General features: G+C 40.8%; 1 protein-coding gene across 40 annotated transcripts in view; it reads left to right on the top strand.

Annotated features, from left to right (window-relative positions):
• ZNF536 (zinc finger protein 536) overlaps positions 1–22,769 on the top strand; it is a 658,276-nt gene that overhangs the window by 424,121 nt on the left and 211,386 nt on the right. The gene's annotated exons all lie outside the window — the stretch shown is intronic.

Below are 22,769 nucleotides of genomic sequence, written 5' to 3'. Positions count from 1 at the left end.
CATTTAGATCATCTGCATTGGATCCAGTCGGATTTGCATGGTATGGAGTGCTTCCTTTTAGTTTTCATGCCACTGGCAACATTTGGATGCAAGAACCACGTGGGTGAGGCTGATGATATGGATTTTTCTCAGTCAGACATTTCCCAGAGCTTTCAGCTGGATAGCATGGCTCCTGGAACCTAATGTCAAGGAGCCACGAGGAAGCAGTTTCTATGCCACGTAGGATTTGGTGGTTTTTTCCTTTGGAACTCAATGATTATGTTAGTGGTTTATCTTTATTAGATTCTCCAACCAAAATAGCTTTTCATTATTAGTTACTTTATTTTGAAATCATTTTCATTCTCGTTTTCCAGTTTCTTTGGGTCTTTGAGCTACTGTTCAGTGGGTCAACTGGTTTAGACATAGTACCAAACAATGGTTTGGTAAGACCAACTCTTTAAGGAGCTTTGGCTCACATGCCACATGCCTCCTCCCATTGTGCACAGCAATTCATTACCTCCTTTCTTAATTTGGGGCAAACCATAGTTTACAATTTTCTCTGAAATTACAAACTATGGTTGTGTTTGTCCTAGAAAGCGGACTTAAACCACATTTCCCAATCTTCATTTGTAAGACAAATGCAAACCATAGTTTGCCAGTGCAGATAAAATGGCAAACTATGGTTTGCCTCGAACAGGAAAGGAGGCAGGCATGGGGGGCATAGCACATGAGCGTGAGAAGGAGTGCAGAAGCCTGAAGCTTCTTGAAAATTATTTTTGGGTACCATCAAACCTTGGAACCTTGCATGTATTGTAAGTATGAGGCTCAAATGAGAGAAGCATGAAGGAGCATATTATTATTACCTTACTCCTTCACGCTTGCTTCAATTTCATGAAAACCTCCATCGGATACCCCTTCTTTGAGGAACACAGACCCATATCTGCTGAATAGAGAAACAAATGTAAAACCAAGCAGAGTTAACTAGTTAACTAATTCAAAACTATTAGAGCTTCATCCAACCCACTTCTTCCAACTCCAGATTCCTCCAAGTATTTTCTTCTCAGTTTACAAATTTCCTCCAAGTATTTTCCTCCCAGTTTACAAAATTCCTGTACGTAATACTAGTTTTTATATAGAAATGAAAAATTCTGTGAAATCAAGATTTCCTCTTGAAGTACATTGCTAACTGATGAAATTTCATTTCAGGTTGAATTCCTTTGGAATTCAATGGTAAACATTTAGAGTGGAGTTTTTGAGGAATGAATAGAAGCATTCAATATGGCTGACTACTTTTATGGAGGAAACAAAACCAAGATATATCTCATTGTTTTTAATAGATATCAATGCAAATGACACTTACTAATAGCATACACTGCTATCAACCTGAATGGCAATTTAAAGAATCAGCATATAGAAAGGTTCCTAACTGAGAAGCTGGGCTTAAGGTTTGTAGCAGGGCAGGAGTCAATAAGGAAGAAGAATAGAGGAGGAAGAGATGAGACACATCAATATTCTGAGTAAATGAGATTGTATGCACATTTAGCTTTTGTCCTGCTCTTGGATTAGAATCCTATACACATTTACACTAGAGAAGTCCTACCTAGCTCACTGTATGGAGGTTCTATGGGATTTAATTTATTCTCAAATATGTGGCTGATATATAGATTTACAGATTCAGTGGATCCTTGTTTAAATTTAAATTACAAATCTAAGAGGTGGATTATAGCCATAGCATAATAAAATATATTTCTACGCAGTTTTCCCCTAAGGAAAATGGGGGGTGGGGGTGGAATTCCCTAAGGAGTAAGAATGTGTGTACTTGGTAATTAATGCAAACCCAGTTCTGTAAGCTTGCATTAGAAGGCATACAGTATGGCAAACAGAGGTAAATTCATACAGCACATTGGGCAAAGCCCTGCCTTTCATGGAAAATCCTTCATGCTACCAAAAATCAGGCACATGAGTGCATCAGTGGTGTACCTAGAGACTGAAATGACCTGGGGATATTATTCTGAACTCTACCAAGTCTGATCTCTTCTATCAATTGGTAAAATGTGTCTACACATTCTGTTGCTATATATACCCATGCACGATATTCCTTGTTTATCTGTAAGAAATGACATGGTATTAGTCTGAGAATGCAACATGTCAAGTAGAAGAAGAGTTAAGCAATACTAATGAAGCACCAGTGCTCTGTGGGATATGCTGATGTTATGGGCAGGGTCAACTAACACAGCACCAGTGCTTATGGGGGGGAGAGCTTTTGATGACCTTCCCTTCCCCTGGAAGTTCTCTTTATCATCCCAAAATATGTCCCTGAGTGCTGTGCGACCCTCAGGGATATATTTTCGGGTGACACAAATGGGAAGAGATTATTGGAATCCACACACCCCCCCACACACACACATGTGTTCTGGTGCTGAGTTAGTTGACCCATTCACAGCGCCGATGCATCTTGCAGGACATTGGCCCTTTGTTAGTTAGGGTGTTGGTAAGTGTCTACCATCAATTTGTTGGACCATTTCAGCCCTTCTACACATGGTAAGCACACTTTACTAACGAGGTTGCAGTGTCTTATGGACCCCAATTGTCACAGGTGTTTTAAAATAAGTGACTACAATTTAATGTAAATATATGTTTTTTATTTTAAATTAAGGGTAACTAGTACAGGAATACAACAAGTTAGGGAAGGCATCTTGGGTTTGTACTGGCCACAGTGTTAATCAGCACAGTGCATTCCAAAAATCCTTTCTAACGAATTGCTCCATATTCCTGAGACACAGAGAGCCATAGGGTATATAAGTAAAGTGTAAAGTAAAGTGTGTCGTTGAGTCGATGTCGACTCCTGGTGATCACAGAGCCCTGTGGATTTTCTTTGGTAGAATACAGGAGAGGTTTGCCATTGCCATCTCCTGCACAGTATGATATGATGCCTTTCAGCATCTTCCTATGATGCCATGAGAGCCAGCATGGTGTAGTGGTTAGAGTGCTATACTAGGACCGGGGAGACCCGAGTTCAAATCCCCATTCAGCCATGATGCTAGCTGGGTGACTCTGGGCCAGCCACTTTTCTCTCAGCCTAGCCTACTTCACAGGGTTGTTATGAAAGAGAAACAAGTATGTAGTACACCACTCTGGGCTCCTTGGAGGAAGAGCGGGATATAAATGTAGTAGTAGTAGTAGTAGTAGTAGTAGTAATAATAATAATATATCACTGCTACCCAATATAGCATATTCCATATTCTGGGAAACACACCAGTGGGGATTCAAACCAGCAACCTCTGGCTTGCTATTCAAGTCTTTTCCCTGCTGTGCCATTAGGTGGCTAGGGTATATAAGTACTGCAACAGAATTATTAGACCAGTATAACGATAAAGAGAGAATAATCATTTACAAAAGGTAAAGTCTAGCAGCTAGTCAGGTTAATTATGTCATTTACATTACTGATAAATTACATGAACAAGAAATTCTTTTGAAATGGCTCTCCTGGAGGTGTTACCATCTTCAGTATTCCTACTTTTTGTCACTTTGTCCTAGAGATGTTACCTTCCTGACCCTCCTTTTGCCCACCTAATCCTGGAGGTGTTACCTTTCTTGCCTTTCTAGAGCTGACCTTCCTGACCTTCCTTTAGGACCTACTTGCTTGGAGCTGATCTTCCTGACCTTTCTTGTGGATTTTGATTACTTTTCTTTTGAGCTTCATGGAGTGACCCTCCTGAGCTTTTAATGATTTGTTAAGGTACCAAAAGGCGAACATTTCTGTATCTTAACTGCTGCATCAACACACTGTAGCAATCATGTTGTGAAGTAGTCAGTTCTGTGAGGGGTCTCTTAGACCCCAGTGCCTTAGCTGTGCATTTTTAAATCAGAAAGCTGGTGTATGACCAGTAAATCAGTACTGAAAGATTAATTGTACCTGCAACAATACAATAGCTGCTCCATAAGTACAATAGCAGTTCCATAAGTACTGTTTACTAAGTACTTTTGTCATGCATTTTTAAACTCAGTGCCTCCTGAAGATGGTCCTGAAGGAAAGGTCTAATAACCTTTCTTCATAATGAATCCCTATGAGGATTCACTACACACCAAAGAGTCTAAACACTTCAAAAATTCCTAAAATATAAACTCAGTGGCTTGTGGATTGGGGGGTAGTTGGCACATGGGATGCCACTAATTCTCCAACTCCACTTGCAAAGCAGTGGGGTAAAAATGAACAGAAGAAATGAAGGTGTGTAATGAAGACACCAGAGAATCTAAACACTTCAAACATTCCTAAAAATAAAATAAACTGAGTACCCCTGTGTGTGTGTGTGTGTGTGTGTGTGTGTGTGTGTGTGTGTGTGTTGGTGAGTAGTTGACACATGGCAGTTTGGCAGTTGACAGTTGGCACTGTCCAATGAAAGTCAAAATAAACAGAAGAAATGAAGATGTGCCATGAATCCTCAAAGGAATTCATTATGAGGAAAGGTTATTATACACCAAAGAATCCAAACACTTGAAAAAATAGTGACCACACATTTTGCTCCATAACTTCACTTCTACAAGGGCTAGAGCTTAGCTTAAAAAAAAAAAAAAAAAGAACGAAAGCTGTGGATCCATGTTAGGGTTATGATAGGGTGATTTCAAATCCCCATTATTTCCTATGGCGGAAATATACAAAATCAGTAAAAACTAAAAAACCCCACATTAAAATCAACCAAGTACCGCACTGCCTTGAAATGTAGATGGTAGGTGGCACCCATGGGGACCTACCCACCACCCAAAGTTGGTGTCCCTAGGACCTTTATAAGTTGTCTGAATTGATCTGGATCCAAATTGAACTGAATCAAATCAAAACCGAATCTGGGGTGATTCAGGGGGACAGATTCAGACACAAAACAAATCAGGGGTGATTTGGTTCGGGCACAAATCAAATCAAAAATTGATTTATGAACATCCCTACATTCAGCTATGTTCAACTCCAGGGTTGAAACAGCAAGTGTTGCTGATGATGTTGGGAAACAAAGAACACAATCTTTCACATCTCAGTCCATATTGGGGGATTGCTGAGGTAAAAGTGGCTGGATCCACTAGAAGTGTATGCAATTATCCTGACTGGCAAACATCAGCATACATTATTAGATTTAAAATTCACTCATATAATTGAAGAAGGAAATTGACTGTATCTGCAAAGCAGTTTTTGTGATTCTTTGAAAATAACATCTTTTATGTCTTCATTTGCCACTTGTAAAATATGTAGATGTTCTTGGAAATCTTATTCTTGAGACAACTTATGATTACCTCATCTTAATATCTGTGAGCCAATGACCCAAATTCTTTCCCCATTGTAAGCCCAATTCATTTGTTACTGTTTATAAGGATTGCTCAAATCTTTGTAAAATTTAACCTTTTAAATTATATTATTTAGGCTCTCTTCAGTGAATTCTTATCATTCGGGTTTCAGGCCTCGGCATAGCACAGAGACAACATTGCTCGCTCTGGTAGATGACCTTCTTTTGGACCTTGATGAGGGTAGTGTCCCTCCCTTGGTCCTTTTAAATCTCTCAGCGGCTTTTGACACTATCGATCATGCTATCCTCCTTGACCGCCTGCGTGGGTTGGGTATTGGGGGCACTGTCTTACAGTGGTTCCGTTCTTACCTTAGCAGGCGTGTCCAGTCGGTATGCATTGAGGACAGATGCTCTGACCCATGGCCACTCCTTTATGGAGTTCCCCAGGGTTTAGTTCTTGCCCTGTCCTCTTTAACATCTATATAGAGCCACTGGGTCAGGTCATTTCCCAGTTTGGGGTGAGATTTCATCAATACGCTGATGATACTCAGCTGTATATTGCCATCCCAAACCATTCTGGAGATGCTGTTTCTGTGCTTACTCAATGCCTGGAAGCTGTTAAGGTCTGGATGAATTGAAATAAGCTCAGATTGAATCCCACCAAGACTGAACTACTTTTACTCAGCCCTCGTACCAGCCAACAGCTGGATGTGAACCTTATTTTAGATGGGGTGGCGCTGCCCCCGAAGGAGCTTGTATGTGATTTGGGGGTCCTTTCTGACTCGCACCTCCTGCTTGAACAGCAGGTAGAGGCTGCAGCCAGAAGTGCCTTTGCCCAGCTCCATCTGATTCGTCAATTACGCCCTTACCTTGATCGGCAGGCATTAATGACAGTGACCCATGCCCTTGTTATCTCCCGCCTAGATTATTGTAATGCCCTCTATCTAGGGTTACCTTTGAGGACGATCGGAAAGCTACAACGGGTCCAGAATGCAGTGGCTCGTTTACTTATGGGTGCCAGAAAATATGACAGGGTAAGACCTCTCCTGCAGTCATTGCACTGGTTGCCTATTCGCTACCGAGTTCAATTTAAGGTCCTGGTTTTGACTTTCAAAGCTTTGCGGGGTTTGGTACCTGTCTACCTACAGACCCGCCTCTCCCACCCTTCATTCATTTACTTTATTACAGCCAATGGCCTCTCAATACAACAAAACCACACAAAAAACTATACATCACATCAGTGGCATCAAAAGAAACTGCAATAGGAACAATACAATAAGAGTATCATACATAAGAAAATTTTCAATAAATAAAATCTGTTCACCCTCCTAATATACTATGCTCGCATCTAGCCTCTCAACAAATCTTCTGCGAAGTTTACTTGCAATACAAAGAAACTTGGCAACTCTTGCAGAGATGAAATCATCCAAGTCTGCAAGTAAAAACTCCACTTTCTCCTGACCTGAGGTCAATCTGCGATCTCTTAAAAGGGGAGAAATTAATTCTTCTCTTAGCTCCTTATAAAAATAACAATTCAACAACACATGTTCGGTAGATTCAACCTCTCCCACATGACACGGGCACAATCTCTGGAGATAGGGGATTTTCTGGAATCACCCTTCCAGGATGGCAGAAGGAAGGGCATTGAGTCTGGCTGCAGTCATTGCTCTACGATGTTCAACAAAGGATAGCTTTATCAAGTATCTAGCTGGGAGCCGTCTATCAATTTGGGCCACCATAAAAACCCCAGATCTTACTTTACTAGCATCCTCCTGCCTGGCAATGTCCATTATAATCTGAGGCCTTATCGAGACCCATCTGTCTTATCGCCGAAAATGAAAAACCCAACCTGCTTAATCTATTGTCAATGACCCGTTTCCATCGGGTCTTAAAAGAATCTTCTAGGACTAGCGGGGCAATCCCATCAGGGCAGAAAAACAACTTGAGCCAAAAACTGAACATGGCCTTCCAAATTCTGGCCTCAACTGTAGGCCAGCCCACTTCCAATCTGAGGCATGCGTTGGGGACAGACTGAGCGACCCTCAGTATACCCCTGAGGAATTTAGTTTGAACAATTTCCATCCTCCGAAGGTTAGTGTAGGCGCCCATCTGCGCACCCACCATAAGTAGGGCCAAAACCTTGGCCTTGAAAAGTTCAAGGACCACCTGAACCCAGTTACATCCCGTCCAGTCAGATCTGCTCAGATGGCCCTTTTGTCAGTACCCGATTTCCAAGAGGTTCAGGGTGCTAGGACCCGTGAAAGGGCCTTCTTGTTTGCTGCCCCACTTCTCTGGAATTCCCTTCCCCTGCAGATTCGTTTAGCTCCTTCCTTGTCAATTTTTAAATCTCTATTGAAGACTTTTCTTTTTCGCCAAGCTTTTACCCTGTAGTTTACCTATTTGCTTTTTTCTTTTCTTTTTTGTTAGTTACTTTAGTTTTATTTAGAATGTAATTTTAATGCTGTCTTGTTTTGCATGTTTTTGTACACCGCCCCGAGTCTTCGGAGTGGGCGGTATATCAAATGTTTCTAATAAATAATAATAAATAAAATTTCATCCTAGCTCATTAATTCCCATGGAGATACTCTGAGAGAGTCAAACCAGCTCCAACATACTTTCACCATATGGAATATTGTTGTGTGTACATGATCTCAAAATGTGCTTTGGTGCTGAGGCATCTTGTGCACATTGTTTCACAGGGGAATCAGGCCTAGCCACATGACTTGCTTTTACTTATTCACCTTCAGCAAGTGAGATAATCTTCTAGTTTCTAGTGTGCAGCTGGTGATGTGCTGGCTGTATCCCTTCCCCGTGTATCAGAGGATAGGCGTCACTGCAGTCTTTTGACAGGAAAGACTGAACTGTAGTGTGAATGGCACAATATGATTTACTAATGTACTTTTGGGGGAGAAACATGTAATTTGTCTTTGTTAAGGGACTTGATTGGTTGACTGGTTGTGGCTTTGGGAAACTGGTCTCAGGTCCAGCTAGTAGGTATGGAGAGCTTTGAGAATTCTGTAATCCTAGCATCTCCTAGCCCATTACACCCACATTTGATTGCTTACTTGTTATGGTCTACGTTGCTAATATAGATACATGATATAATATCATTGGACATGTTGTATTGGAGAAACATCAATGGCTGTGAAGTCTATTTTACCTCTCACTGAAAAGGTCTTCCTTGGAAGCCATAGTACTTTGGATGATGTAAGAGGTGGAAGCAACATTTGCAAGAAGGCCATCAGCTGATCAGTAGTGAAGGACAAACTGACCTTGGCTTTCAGTTGAAACTGAGTTGGTATTTATGAGCTTTCTCAGTGAGTGTTTGGAAAAAGCTCATCTTCTTTCTGAGCACTCTCTCTCTCTCTCTCTCTCTCTCTCTCTCTCTCTCTCTCTCTCTCTCTCTCTCACACACACACACACACACACACACACACACACAGTTGCAGTATTTTTAGTTTTGTATTCACTCTTCTTTTAAAAATAAATTTCAGTAAGTTTTTGACTAGATTTTTATCTGTCATGGTGGACACAGAGCTTTGGAAAAGCACCCAAAGCCTGATTTTTAAAACTTCAGAGTACTCTACAGTCCCTGAGCGCAAGCTGTTCTCATGAAGCCCAAATACTTTGTCCCCAAAGAATGAAAATGTCTAATGGGAAAGGTCAGTTCTGTGGTAAAATGCATTTTTAACAGGGCCATCTAGAGCTCACACATTTCACTAGAGAGGAGATGTCCAAGTTTACTTTTGGGGTGTTAACCTGGACAATTAACAGTGGATTAATGAGGCTTTCACACACCTGCCATTGCTGCTTTTGTGTAAAATAGCCCAAATAGCTTTGAGATCAGGTGAGGTGAGAGAGGGTCAACGATGACTATTTGCCCACACAATTCCTATACATGATTATGACAGTTGATGAGTGACTGACTTCATTCTTTCCCTCAAGAATTTGTCTACTCACTTTTGGAGATTAATCAGCAGGAGAAATACATCCAAGGGGTAGGATATCAAGGGCTTGATTAAGGAAGGTCTTCTGTAAGGCAACTGTTCCTAGTTGGGTATCTGATCTAGCCTTGACATCAAGAGAACAGCACTGGGTAAAAGAGTGTTTATCAATTTTCATGTAGTCACTCTTTAAATCTTGACAATGCGAATATGCTGCAGATAAGCTGCAGAAGCTGCTATAACCCTAGCAGTATGGGTTTGAAGGCCATCTGGTTCCTGAACACCTGCTTTCAAATAACATTTCAAAATACAAAAGATGATCCACTTGTATAGCTTCAAAACTTGGTAAGATCTTCCCCATGCACACAGTGGAAGTTTATTCAGATGCATATAAACAAATAAGTGAAGTTTGGGAGGGACGGGTCTTATCTAGGCAATATCTGAGCAGCTTCTTCACATTCAACTTGTTGATCAAAGCCATCCCAAGTGAGTCTAGAATTTGGAGAGAGGAAAAAGGCAGCAAAAATACCTTCTACGGAAATATGGTTTCTTTTTTCAGAAGAACTTTGAGTGAGGTAGAAAGCATTGCAACCATTTATTATTTCAGAATAAATGTGCATAGGGGGTTAATTAGAAGGCTTGAAGTTCACTTGTCACTTGTCAAGGAAGCTGCGTTGAGTTTATTGACAACCAGACTTAAATTCCGAAGTGTTGTTTCATTCGCAGTAAACCAGCTTCTTTATTTGATGATTATAAATGGACATCCTCCGAAAGGTGATAGCTGTTCAGTCACACTTTTGAAGATGCTAAATTCAGTCAGAATTAATTACAGTCACATGCTTCTATCAGGTACAATATCTTGACTAAGAAGTCTGACTTCACACTCCTGTTAAAAAGTATATCCATTCTTCCTGTTTATTGGTTACAAGATTTCATAAAGAAGCTCAGAAATTCACTGGGGATTCTGAAATACTCAAGTTGGATGCTCTACAAGGTTTTTACATTAGGCGAGCTGTCATCCCCATCTCACTGAGATTTGAAGCCAGATTCTGTCATTTCTCTGGTCTCTTTTGGGGAGGATTCTGGCATTACATAATAATGTGTTTTTATTAGCACATTTAAGTGGCTAGAAGCATTTCCAGGTAGGAAAAGCAGAAGGAACCTATTTTACTGCTTTGGTTAGATTTTCTTGAGTCTTTCTCTAGCATCTCTTGCTACAGATACTACAGTTAGGCTTTGAAAATGGTGAACTTCTTTTAAATATTACAGCCCCCGTGTGGAAGCTTCTGAAAATTGCTTCTGTGTGATGGCATACCACCTCTCATTAGGAATGTGCACAGAACCAGCACTTGCCGGTTCGAAAGCTGGCGGGGGAGATAACTTTAAGGGTGGGGGAGGGTGCTCTTACCCTTCCCGCTGTGTTTCCCTCGCCGGCACTGTGTATTCAAATGGTCTGGTGGGGCAACAGTGTATCTCTCTGCTGCCCCGTTGCTTCCTCGCACCAGAAGTGACCAGAAGTTCCCAGTGCATGAGTGCATGTTGTACGCGCATGTGTGCGTGCACAGCATGTACGTTCACAGGTATGACATGCGCTCATGCACTGGGAACTTCTGGTCACTTCTGGTCCAAGGAAGCAACAGGGTGGCAGGGAAGTACACTGCTGCTCTGCTGGACCGTTTGAATACACAGTACTGGCGGGGGAAACATGGCGGGAGGGGTAAGAGCATCCTCCCCCACCCTTAAAGTTTTCCACCTCCCACCTTTGAACCGACTCAAACACCAGTCCACGGAACTGGTTCAGTGCTCCTAGAATAGAGCGCTGAACGTTTCCGTGCACATCCCTACCTCTCACCATGTGCATCAACCAGGATTGCAACGTGATTGTTGGTCACAATCAGGGGTGTCCAATATTGGCCCTGCAGCTGTTGTTGGCCACAGTGGCCAATAGTCAGAAATGATGGGAGCTGCAAGACATCTGCAGGAGGGCCGTGGTTGGTTTAAATCAGCCCTGGATCTCACAAATACTGTGGACTAAATGGAACATTCTGGCAGTGGGGAGCAGAGTGTTCCTATGAGCACACAGTTGCTAGTCTGTTCCCCCAGCTAGTTCTGGAACAAATGTCCTGGCTTCCTGCTAAACCTTAGCTTAGCATGTGCCATTTTAAAGAATCAGTGAAGCTTGAAGATGTTTCTCCCATGTAAATGCAAACTTCTCAGTGAGTACAGTAGTTAGAGAATTGGGCAGTGCCCCTTTCTGTCTTGTAGAGCAAAGGACGAAATATTGTTGGTTAAAAGTTATTCATAATAAACTTTTGTGTTGTATTAATTAATAAGACTTCATGCCTTGGATCCAATGCCTACAATTCTTTTAAATAAAGCTAAACTGCTTTAGAAAATTGGTAAGAGGTAATTGCAGATCATGTATCTCTTTGTTCTAGACACTTTTATAAAAGAGTATGTATTATGTATGATGTGACCTTCAAATGTCATGAATGTGTTGTGCAATAAACTGTCAATATTTGTGGTTATAAGGTACTAGATGACTTTTACAATAATTGGAACAGCTATATTAAAAGCTCCGATCACTCAGCTGGTTAAAGAGAGAGACACAGGCCAGCGTTCATCAGGGACTTTCCTTCTGCCAACTATTAAATGAAAAGTATTGCAAGGTGCTTAAGAGGAATTTTTTGTTTTAAAAAGAACATAGCAAAACATGTTTCTTGGGGAAAAGTTATCTCTAAACAATCTTTTTCATGTCAGCATGCATAATTTTCAAGACAGGCTCTCTTCCATAAGCTGATAGTGAATTTAGTAACCCTTTTCTTTCATTTTTTAAATAAAAAGGTTGCAAACTATTCTCTGCAGTTTGCCAAGCATCTTAAAACAGATTTTGCAAGCTGAGTTGTACAATCCAAATAGGATAAAAAAAGTGGAAAAATATTATGGTTTTTTTTAAAAAAACAATATTTATAATCATGTTTGGATTTTTACACAGTGCAATTTTTTAATTAAAGGGGTGGGGAAGGTGTGTGCTTGAAGTGGCTCTTTGAAAGCATATATAAAATCCAACTTTCCTTGAAGAATGACAGCAGAATTTCAGATGGAGTCACGTTACATTTTCTGCCATGTGATGCGATTTTGGAATCAATGTGCAGCAGGATCTCTATTTTCACAATTCAGTAGAATGAGCCAGATGATCATCCAGTTCCCAGGCCATGGTCAGAGGGGCACATGTTTCAGTCACCTTGCTAGAGGCTAAGCAGGTTTATGTGTGTTCAGTGCTTGTATGGGTGACCACCTGGAATCCGCATGTATGCTACCCTCCACTCCATAATGGAGGAAACATGTGATCTAAATGTAATAAATAGTTCCAAGGCTACCACGTTCTGCAATTTTCAAGAAAGATCTCTTTGGATACAATTCAAACCTTACTGATGATGGGGTTCTCTTAGTCATCTAACTCCACTGTACCATATGATGAGACAGCCAACCAGAATGTATATTTCAAATTTGTCTAGTTTGGTTGACTTACCTGTTAATAGCAATAGCAATAGCACTTACATTTATATACCGCTCTATAGCCGGAACTCTCTAAGCGGTTTACAATGATTTAGCATATTGCCCCCAACATTCTGGGTACTCATTTTACCGACCTCGGAAGGATGGAAGGCTGAGTCAACCTTGAGCCCCTGGTCAGGATCGAACTTGTAACCTTTTGGTTACAGGGCAGCAGTTTTACCACTGCGCCACCAGGGGCTCTTAACCAGTTGGATCAAAAATAAGCCAGGGTTGTACGTTGGCTCAAAAATGTTGATGCAGCAGCAGTGGCTTTTGGTGCTGCTTTAGCATATTTGCCAGATCAAAGTTTCCCATCCCCCTTCCGTTGTCTCAGTCCAGAATCTCCCCCTGTCCGCACCAATACATGCTGTTTTACAAAGCTAAAAACAAGCACACATGCTTCAGAGTAATGTGTGGTTTAGTCCGTCATTCAGGTTTGAGAGCTTCTTTACTTGGTTTCTTCTCTTGCCAAACCCAATGAATCAGATAGTGTGATGCACCTAATGGATCTAGGCCATTCATATTACCCTTGAACATGGTGTATATGTGAACTTTTAAAATATGTGCTTCAGATAGAGCAAATTATGCTAAAAGGAATTGCGGATCTTTTTCTTTTTTAAAACTTACTTTTATTTATTTTATATGAATAAGTTTCATTTCTGTTGTTTTAAGCTGAACCCCTGCTAACTTGGCAAAGAGGCACCTTTTAACATGGTGATTCTCTTTATTTAGCAGGGGGAGAGTAACTGGCCCTATTCACCCCCAGCACAGTACCTCCAGTGACTGTTGCTGGTGTCTATCTTATGTTTCTTTTTAGATTGTGAGCCCTTTGGGGACAGGGATCCATCTTCTTTATTTATTATTTCTCTGTGTAAACTGCCCTGAGCCATTTTTGGAAGGGCGGTATAAAAATCAAATCAAATCAATCAATCAATCAATCAATCAATCAATTTGTTGAGCAAAAAAATGTGGCTTAGTGTACATAGGAAATGAAGGAGTTAACTGGAAATCATTTTCTTGCATTTCCCCAGTATTGTATCTTTGCAATACATGCTTTAGGAAATTTATTTGAAAGAGGCTTATTGCATTAGAATAAAACTTGCCCTAAATAAAGTGCTGTACTGCATTGAATTATGACCTGTGAAAACCACCACCATGCTGAGCACTGGGCATACTAATAAATATTTCCACATCTCTCAATGGGTATTGCTTTCCCAGTTACAGACACATTATTTAGAACAGTTCTAGCTTTTCTGCATGCATGAGATAACTCTTAGCTCACTTTCAGTCAGAGGCACTGACTATGTTAAGGTTATGGCTATTGGAGGTATGTTGCTGTTCTTAGCTTCCACATGAGTGATTCTTCTGTACAATAGACTCCATATTGTCCCCTTTCCTTAAATCTGTTCTGTTTTTAGAGCTTGTGTATCTTCTTATGCACTCACTCAGAATACGCTTTGCTGAAAGCAAGGCAGTGTGGATCTTTTTTGTTTGCCTGTGCCATTCAAGTGACTAACAAGAAAATCTGAAGACTATTTTTTTCACTTACCAAAAGTGCATTTTGGTATAATCTTCATTTCTAATAACACAAACAGGACAGAGCTGTTTTCTTCTCATTGGTAGGGCTCCCTTCCAAATCAGCTCTAAAATAGCTCTTTGTTTCAACAAATTCTTCACCAATCCATATTAATGCTTAACAGTTTAACATGACCATACAAGGCCATTTTAAAAAAGCACCCTAAACTGTTTGATAAAATAACAAAGGCAGCAAGTTGTCAAGAGCCTTCAAATGTTTCTTTTTCAGAATATTTAACTGGAAGTACGTTATTTAATACCAAAAAAACATTGGTTATGAGCAAGTAACTCTGATACTTAGAAATCTAGATGATGAAATAGTTCTTGGTTTCAGACAGAAGTGCATTTTCTGCTGAAACCACAAAGTTTTATGGCAGGAGTGGAGGCTAGTTTTCCTACTTTCAAACCACTCTCTGTCCATTATTTCCGTGGAACCCTATGGTTTGTCAGATACAACAGTGTTATTACCTCCAGAATATTCTTTCTTGTCTGCGTATGTTTGCACATAGGGTTGTCTATTGCAGCAATGCCCATAACGAATCTTATTAACTCATCTTCTTTAGTCTTGCTCCTGATATCTCTGCAGTAAAATATTACCTTGCCCCTCATGCTGCCCAAGCTGTCAATAATCTAACATTATTACCTTATGTTTTATGTAATTATAGATCACTATAAGGAAAAACATGAAAACTTTCAATCTCCATACTTGGACAACATGCTCATGTAAAACCATTAGGGACCCAACTTAGTTGCTTGCTTTAATACAAGTCAAGATGGTACAGTATACTAGTGTAGTCATCTTGGGACGTTTAACAACTTATTCATTTATGTGTATACCCACAGTTACAGTACCACTGAACAATTTTACTTACTTGATGTTGTGTGCTTGATTTATATTTTTAACATACATTCCTCCCCCTTTATCCCTCACCCTCTTTGGAGGTGTTTGTGCCAGCAAATCAAGGCCATTTTTTCCTTGTAAAGACAGTGTCCTCTAGATCAGATGTGTACAACAAAGCAAGCCAAACAGAGCCCATCAGCCATATATTCTAACCCACCAGGCTTGATTTTAAAAAAGCAACTGTTTTTGCTGCCTATCTGGGACTAAAAGAAGAAGAAAAAAGGTTATTGCCTGCCAAAACCACATATACATGTTATAAAAACTTGATTTTTCCTGGCTCGGGGTAGCTTGTTTCGGGTGTTGGGGCAGGGTGAGTTTGGGATTGGACCCAGTTGCATCACTGATTGAGTTTACAACAAGGTTGGAGACTATTCAGATTGACTCAGATTAGACTGAGTTATTTTGAGGGAATGCTCAGGAACCCCCTGATAAATTCCATGTGTCTTATAGAAATGTGTTTGGCATTTTAACATTATCAGGTGTTTCTCCTTGGGAAGAACACTGAAATTTGCTCTAAAATGACATTTTTGAAATTTCAGTGCCAACTCTAGTTATTTCTTAGTTTATGGGGGAGGTATAGATTGGATTAGTCCTAGCTAATGTGATTCAAGAGAATGAGGAAGATCATTTATCACAAAGAACAGGGCAGGGGACCATACACAACTGAAGTGTTGCATTCAGTTTGGTTGGTCACCAGTTATTCAGACTGTACTATATTTTAGAAATAATGCTGATATCCAGAGCAATGAATTGGTGGACTGAGCAAATGTGGGCTAGCACAAGACATTAGCTTTGTTGTGTTAAAAAATGGGGATTTCCAGAATTGCATTATTGCACTCTTGTGCAATGTCCCCATTAAAACAAATCAGAGGTGCCACAGTTGCAAATGCAGTGGCCATGGTAGCATGTGACACTTGCCTGGAGCACATGTCTGCTTAGTGAAACTAGTAGTACAACAGTTTTGCATTAGCACAACACCCTTCTGCAAGTAGTTTGTTGCTCTGGACATCAGCCACTGAACTGAGATATCAAATAGCTGAGCAATAAAAATTTCAGATATTTCCCTTCCTTTGTACTGATGTTGAGATAAACTCTCCTGCAGACCCATAGCCAGTGTGCTAGCCCCACCACCCTAATTTTTTCCTGCCCCCTCCAAGTTTTTACCAATAAATACGTTTTAAACTGCCTTATTGTAATGTAATGGAGATAAACTAAGGTACGGAAATCTGGTTCCTCTACTTTTTTTGGCAAACCACCCCACCACAACCTTTAGGCTAGTTATGGGCCTGCCCTCTTGTAATAAATCATTTGGGTAGGCAATTAACAAAAGCGAGGTTTTGAGACCTGTCAGTTGCCAATCCGATACTTCTTGTGACATTTCTCTCTCTCACTCTCACACTCTATCTCTCAATTGATAGGTTTTTTAAAATTAAGATCTTTCTTGCTCTGTGCTGGAAGAAGAAATTTCAGAATACATTTATCTAACTATATAGATACACTTAATTGCAGGAGAAAAAGTGTTGGGGTAAGAAGACGCATGTGGAAGGCCTGTGGGAAGGGCAGGATTGGCGGTTGTGAACCTCTTCGGTTTCATTGACCAACGCTGCAAGATGTAGATGTAGAGCTATTCATTCAGGTAGCTGCAACCTCAAGCAATTTAGAGAGCTGTGTTAAAAAGAGAGAGAGAGAAAGAGAGATGTCAAAAGAAAGCCCTCGACGCAGCTTTAAAGCCTCATGAATGTGCTCTCTGTGGGAAGAAAAAAAAGTCCTTATAGGTAAGGCCCTGCTGGAGTAAAGCCTCTAGAGCTATCTACTGTATGTCTACTTAAATCTAAAGGGAAACTCTTCAGACCACCCACATGTTGTGCTGGCTCATTGTTGTTTTCAGTTTGCTTTTTCAGAGGGATTAGTGCTAAACTCCACAGCCTTGCAGCCTCACCAAAAAAAAAAAAAAAAAAGGAAAAAAGGAAAAAAAGAGAAGAAATCAATTTTGTGTAAAGTGAAAATTAGTCTCTTAAATCTGCAAAGCGAGCTGTTTATCTTACAAATTTATTCTTTTTTTATTGGGCCACACATACCCTAGATAGAAAGATAAAAGAGAAATGTCTAACAAGCTGTCATTAAGAATGACATCTAGCAAAACATAACTAGTACTCTTATTCTGTAAATTTATCCTGAGTGGCTTGTTAGCTTTAGCTCTCTGTTTATCCGGGGGGGTTTTTTGGCAGTGTTTATCAAAACTGAAAGTAAAATCTTAAAAAATTGTTGTTGTGTAGGACAGTGTTTTGCACCTCCAATGTGCTTTCCATATCTTAATTCTGCAAGGTTCCGTGTCATTTTTTCCTGCTGAATTTTGTATAAAATACTGTGTAAATACATTGACAATTAGACTTCCTTAGGGGATTCAGAAATATAAAATAGGCCCTCTCTACGTCCGCTTGAAAGACCACATAGATTCTGCATTATGTTACTCTTAAATCTTGTGAATAATTAAAAATGTCTGTTGCTAGCTCTAACTTATACTTCATGTTATAACTGGCTAGCATTTCAAGCAGAACATTGAACAGTCAGAGAATCTTAATCGGTCATGTATTTATTTTATTAAATCGTTCACTTTTATCTTAAGAAGCAAACCCAACCATTCTTGTTTGGCAAGAGTTCATGCCTATCTGTGATTCCTTCAATAGCTATTTTAAACATAGAATATAAAACTGGAAAAGACATGTCTTTCCGTTTGATTTGTTTTTTAAGAAATCTCCCCATCTAGTTCCTAAGATCCAAGGCATTATATAGATACCAGCTCTTTTACATACACAAATTAGGTACTCGTTTTCAAAATACATTGGAATGAAAATAGAGGAAAACAGGAAACAAACTGAAACTCATTCATCTTCATTTAAAATTTATTTCAATGGAGACCCACCCCATATTCTGGTTGTATTACTTGCTTAAGGAATAATATTAGCTGGATTTCTGTCATTGAAGTAAATGGACACCTGATACTGATGTGCACTTTTTTAGTTGCCTATAAATTGGGTTGCTTGTGTACAATCTCTTGGAAATTTGGCAGGTTGGATGCCAGAGACAGCTGACCAGGTTTTGGAAGAGAGCAGAAGCAAGGCTAACAATTCAGGAGTCTATAATGGGTTGCTCATATTGGTGAGCCAACTGTTATTTAAAGCCAGCAGTCTCTCTATTGGCTCATCCAATCACCTGATCCAGCTGAGCGGAGAAGCTGCATTATCAGAATGGCACTGATGGGCACCAGGGATCAGGCCAGCAGTTTCCTCCATCTGCAAGCTGCCCTGAGGTGTTTAGCTTACAGGGTCAAGGAGAAAAACAGGCCACTCTTGCGTATTGTCATGGGATCTCTCTGGGACTACCAGAAACCCTACCATTTTGACATCTGAACATAGCAAAAAAAAACCCCCAAAAATGGTACCACTAAGGACTTAGATATTTATTATATTAAACGTGTAGTTTGGTGTGAGTGAGAGTGAGAGAGATCAGGATCATGCATCTTCATTGATGCTTGTGGGAACTTCCTTCCTATAGGGAAATAGGAGCCATGGCCTCCAGAGCTGGATTACGACTGTGAGGGGGAAGGGTTAAAGCTCCGACTCCATGGCCGCTGCCGTTGTCATCCTCCTCCTACTTATATACTGCTTTTCAATAAAAGTCCCCAAAGTGGTTTACACAGAGAAATAAATAAATAAAGGGCTCACAATCTAAAAAGAAGCATAAGAGAGACACCAACACTGGAGGGATGCTGAGCTGGAGTTGGATAGGACCAGTTGATCTCCCCCTTCTCAATAAAAAGAACCATTTCCACCATGGAAATGGTACCTCTTTGCTCAGTTAGCCGGGAAAACTTCACATTCCTGGTTGAGTCTTCCCACAGCAAGCATGTAGGCCAAACTACATGTTTAGTGTAACATGTAGTTTGGCCCTCAGATTCTATTACTCTGGTCTCCAGATTCTCTGGTGTATGACCCATTGGTGGTGGTTATGGAGCTCCTACAATTCTAATAAGTTCTGAAATGCTTCTGTTACCTTTTTCATGCTCTTCACTCTCTAAAATCTTGGCATTGATAATTAAATCCTACCAAGAGACCAAAGAGCCAAAAGAAAGATAGCACACACTAGGTGAGAGATTCAGCATATAGGTGCTTATATGTCAATGCCAGAAGTCTCCAAGCCAAGACGGGCAAGCTGGAGTGCCTGGTTGCTAATGAAGAAATAGATATAGTGGGCATAACAGAAACCTGGTGGAACAGTGAGAACCAGTGGGACACTGTTATCCCTGGATATAAACTCCTTGGAGGTGGAGTAGCACTGTATGTTAAGGACGGGATAGAATCTAACAAGCTAGAGAACCTAGGAGGACCTAGGTTTCTGTTTCTTCCACAGAAACTCTGTGGGTGACAAGGCCTGAAAGGAAATGTGCTGCTGGGGATGTGCTATAGCCCTCTGGATCAAAACGCTGGCAGTGACTGGGAGTTGCAGAAGGAAATCAGGGTGGCATCAAGGAGAGGCAGGGCAGTAATAATGGATGACTTCAATTACCTACACATAGATTGGGTAAATTCACAGTCAGGTAATGACAGAGAGGTCAGATTTCTAGATACGCTGAATGACTGTGCCGTAGAACAGTTGGTCTTGGAACCAACCAGAGAGAAGGTGACCTTGGACTTAATCCTGAGTGGCACCCAGGACCTGCTGTGTGATGTCAGTGTCATCAACCCTTTAGGGAACAGTGACCATAGTGCAATCAAATTCAGCATACATAAGGGAAGAGAATCACCAAGGAAGTCTAACACAGACACTTTGAATTTCAAAAGAGGAAACATATCCAAAATGAAGAGTATTTATTTATGCAACATATTTTTATATCGCCCAAGACATATGTCTCTGGGCGGTTTACTACAACAACAAAAGTATGGTGAAAAGAAAACTGAAAGGGAAATCAGGAGAGTCACTTCACTTCAGAATGCATGGAGTTTACTCAAAACCACAATACTAGAAGCCCAGTTAGAATGTATACCAAAAAGAAGGAAAGGCATCACTAAGTCCAGGAGGATGCCAGCATGGCTAACAGGTAAAGTCAGGGAAGCCATAAAGGAGAAGACTTCCTTCTGAAATTGGAAGGCCTGCCCAAATGAAGAGAACAGAAAGGAACACAAACTCTGGCAAAAGAAATGCAAGGTGACAGTAAGGGAGGCAAAAACAGAGTGTGAGGATCATTTAGCTAAGAACATCAAGGGGAATAAAAACTTCTTTAAATATATCAGAAGCAGGAAACCTGCCAGGGAGGCAGTTGGACCGTTAGACAATGGGGGAAAGGGATTATTAAAGAGGATATGGAGGTTTCAGAGAAGCTAAATGAGTTCTTTGCATCTGTCTTCATGGCAGAGGATACTGAGCATATTCCTGTTCATGAACCAGGCTTTTTGGGGATGGAGGCTAAAGAACTGAGTCAGATAGAAGTAACAAGAGTTGATGTTCTACTCTGTCTGGAAAAACTGAAGACTAGCAAATCTCCAGGGCCAGGCGGCATCTATCCAAGAGTCCTTAAAGAACTCAAATGTGAAACTGCCGACCTCCTTGCAAAAATATATAACTTATCCCTACAATCAGGCTCTGTACTAGAGGACTAGAAAGTAGCAAATGTAACACCGATTTTCAAAAAAAGATCCAAGGGCAACCCAGGAAATTACAGGCCAGTTAGCTTAATGTCTGTTCCAGGCAAACTTATGGAAAGCATTCTCAAGGATAAAATTGTAAAGCACATAGAAGAACAGGCCCTGCTGGGGGAGAACCAGCATGGCTTCTGCAAAGGTAAATCTTGCCTCATGAACCTTTTGGAGTTCTTTGAGAGTGTCAACAAGTGTGTGGATAAAAGTGACCCAGTTGACATAGTATACCTTGTCTTCCAAAAAGCTTTCAACAAAGTTCCTCATCAAAGACTATTGAGGAAACTTAGCAGTCATGGGATAAGGGGACAAGTACATGTGTGGATTGGTAACTGGTTGAAGAACAGGAAACAGAGGGTAAGTATAAATGGAGAATTTTCACAATGGAGGGAAGTAAGAAGTGGGATCTGGTTGATATAGTATATTTGGACTTCCAAAATGCTTTTGATAAAAGTCCCCATCAAAGGCTCTTGAATAAACTTAGCAGTCATGGGATAATGGGACAGGTTCATGTGTGGATCGGTAACTGATTGAAGGACAGGAAACAGAGAGTAGGAATAGACTGACATTTTTCACAATGGAGGTAGGTAGGAAGTGGGGTCCCCCACAAGATCAGTACTGGGACCAGTGTTCTTTAACTTGTTCATAAATGATCTAGAAGTTGGGGTGAGCAGCGAAGTAACCAAATTTGCAGATGACACTAAACTATTTAGAGTAGTTAAATCCACAACAGATAGTGAAGAGCTAAAAAAAAAATCTCTCCAAACTGGAGGACTGGGTGACAAAATGGCAAAGGCGGTTCAGTGTTGGCAAATGTAAAGTGATGCACATTGGGACAAAAAACCCCAACTTCAGGTATACACTGATGAGCTGTCGGTGACTGACCAAGAGAGAGAGAGATCTTGGGGTCGTGGTGGACAGCTCGAATGAAAATGTCGACTCAATGTGCAGCAACTGTGAAAAAGGCCAATTCCATGCTAGGGACCATTAGGAAAGGGATAGAAAATAAAACGGCTAATATTATAATGCCCTCATACAAAACTATGGTGCAGCCAGACCTGGAGTACTGCGTACAATTCTGGTCACCACATCTAAAGAAGGACATTGTAGAACTGGAAAAGGTGCCGAAGAGGGCAGCCAAGATGATCAGGGGCTTAGAGCACCTTCCTTATGAGGCAAGACTACAACACCTGGGCCTTTTTAGTTTAGAAAAAAGTTGACTGTGGGGAGACATGATAGAGATCTATAAAATCATGCATGGTGTGGAGAAAGTGGCTAGAGAGAACTTCTTCTCCCTCTCACATAACACTAGAATCACGGTTCATCCCATGAAATTGATTGCCACGAGATTTAGGACCAAGAAACAGAAATACTTTTTCACACAATGCATAATCAACTTTTGGAATTCTTTGCCACAAGATGTGGTGAAAGCCAACAACCTAGATGGCTTTAAGAGGGGTTTGGATAACTTCACGGATGTGAGGTCTATCAATGGCTACTAGTTGGAGGGCTATAGGCCACCTCCAGCCTCAAAGGCTGGATGCCTCTGAATACCAGCTGCAGGGGAGTAACAGCAGGAGATAGGACATGCCCTCAACTTCTGCCTGTAGGCTCCCAGTGGCATCTGGTGGGCCACTGTGTGAAACAGGATGCTGGACTAGATTGGCCATAGGCCTGATCCAGCAGGGCTGCTATTATGTTCTTATGTTCTTAAGTCTGATGTATATTGAGTAGCATCTTCATAAGGTGTTCACAAGCCAACTGCTTTTGTCCCAGCAATGGAGATCAATGGGCTACCCCACAATCCTTTTCTACAGTCCACATCTCTTTCTCTCCCACCACAATCCAG

This window comes from Hemicordylus capensis, chromosome 9, assembly GCF_027244095.1.
Source record: "Hemicordylus capensis ecotype Gifberg chromosome 9, rHemCap1.1.pri, whole genome shotgun sequence".
In the NCBI taxonomy this organism is placed as follows: domain Eukaryota; kingdom Metazoa; phylum Chordata; class Lepidosauria; order Squamata; family Cordylidae; genus Hemicordylus; species Hemicordylus capensis.
This window is presented reverse-complemented; position numbering and strand designations above follow the sequence as displayed.